This window comes from Podarcis cretensis, assembly GCF_951804945.1.
Source record: "Podarcis cretensis genome assembly, chromosome: 14".
NCBI classification, from domain to species: Eukaryota; Metazoa; Chordata; class Lepidosauria; order Squamata; family Lacertidae; genus Podarcis; species Podarcis cretensis.
Genome location: NC_137183.1, coordinates 55,353,907 through 55,356,147, shown reverse-complemented (window position 1 = coordinate 55,356,147; position 2,241 = coordinate 55,353,907).

Sequence of the window (2,241 nt, the reverse complement as noted above, 5' to 3'; positions counted from 1 at the left end):
GGCCCCCGTGTCAGTCACCCAGGAGGCGCAGCCAGGCCCAAGTAGGGAGAGGGGAGGAGCAGCAAGCAAGCAGACGGATCCTTACAGCTGAAGCAGGCCATTGCCATTCTGGCCAGCACCAGTGGGGCACAGTGGCTAGGAGTCCTGGGCTATGGGTTGGGAGAGACCAAGGTTTGAACCACCCACTTAGCCAAGAAGCTCACAGGGTGTGAAGTGGAGTGGAAGCAGCAGCAGTCACCATTTCCCTCTCTGCCTCGCAGGGTTGTTGTGGGAACTCAGTGAGGACCCCGGAGAGACCAGGGTTCCAACCTCAACATGAAACTCCTTTGGTGACTTGAGGCCAGTCACTGTCTCTCAGCCTCTCCTACCTTGCAGGGCTGTTGTGAGGATTAAATGCAGAAGGGGAGAACCCTGGACATGACCTTGAGCTCCGTGGAGAGAGAAAGGCAGTCTATTCATGCAATTAAGAAATAAACAAGTGGCCAGTTCTCCTCATGCCTACTACGCAAAGGAGACAGGGGAAGGGGCTGTTTGAGCAAACCGGGGGTGGCCACTGAGAGAGCCAAGGAGGCTCCTCAGCCTGGTGTGCTCAAGACAAGGAGCAGCAAGCCTGTACCCGCCTCCCCAGCAGATGCACCTGCCGGTTGTCCCACTCTATAGATTTTTGTTGGCATCCGTCTTTCTCAAGAAACAAGGGAGTGCGCCTCCGGAGGTGAAGCCAAACTTCTGCATTGGGGCAGCACCAAAGTGACCTATCCGGGGTGCAAGCATATGGGGGGGGGTCTTGGGTTGCCCAGACAACAAGACCCCCTCTTGGCTGCACTGATGGGATCCAAAGGAAAACAGAGCAAGATGTTTGGCACCTGCTTGGCTGCTGGAGTTGCCAGAAGGAGGAGTACAAGGCACCATGCAACTCTGGATTTATGTGGGTTTTCCTCCTGAGTCTTTTCTTCTCCCAAAGATATCCTGCAAGGCAGCAGAGGGTTAGGATTAGAGTTTTCCTTCTCAGGTGGGTGAGTCCCATCTGCTCCTCACTTCCCTCTACAGCAGACGCTGCCTTCCTGGCCACAGGACCCACTCTTGGTCTTATCCGCGCAATCGGGCAGAGCCTGTCTTCACATGCAAGGGAATACATACATACATACATACATACATACATACATACATACATACATGCATGTGTGCTGATATACCCTGGGACCCAAGAGCAGAAGAGGCCAGGCAGCTAGAGACAGTCCTGGAGAAGGTGGGGCACTTCAAGCGAGTGACTCTGGCCGCCTTCCTTAGTCCTGGGCACACGCTGGGCAACCTTCAGGAAGCAAGCAGCTGCTCCCCATCAGCCCCAGCTGGATGCCTGCCTCTTCCTTGGCTCATCTGTGTGGCTTTTCCAGTGCAACACCCCACTACCACTGCCACCCCCATTTCCCTCCTGCCTTTCTGGGTGGTGGGCCTGTTTGTGTCCTCTCCACACAGAAATCCATTTCCACACAGAGCATGAGCTGCACAGCCCCTCGAACATCGTTCAGGGAGTCCTCTCTGGGCTCTCTTCCCAGGATTTAAGTAACAGCATGTGGGAAAACTGGGGTGGAGGTGGGGAGAGAAGCAGGTGCCCCCCTCCACCCACCCCCCATGCCAAAAGAAAAAGAAAACAGTACCAGCTGGCAGGCTTGGCTCATCACTGCATGATGCACACTTGAACATTTGCACGATGCTCCTTACCTTTGTTTCTCACACTATGAAGACCTCTGGAACTGTGGGCCAAAGGATTTCTGCCCAGCCGCTGGCAAGTCCCTCCTGTGCCACCCTTGAGCTAGTGAGCAGCCTTCAAGGGAGTGGCCCCAGCAGAAGAGGCACCCCAGGGCTCCCCATGCAAGTCACGTGTGATCGAAAGATTCCATCAACTGTGTCGCCAAAAAAATTTACACATCCCTTGGGCAGACAGGCCAACTAATATCAGTGTACTGGCAGAAGCAAAGATCACCCGTGTTGAAGCAATGATTCTTCAACATCAACTTCGTTGGACTGGTCATGTGCAGATGCCTGATGATTGTCTTCCAAAGCAACTACTAAATTCCGAACTTAAAAATGGAAAGCGCAATGCTGATGGTCAACAAAAGAGGTTTGAAGACTGTCTCAAGGCAAATCTAAAAAAATGTAGTATAAACACTGACAACTGGGAAACACTGGCTTGTGAGTGCTTCAGTTGGAGAACAGCCTTTCCCAAAGGTGTCCTGGGCTTTG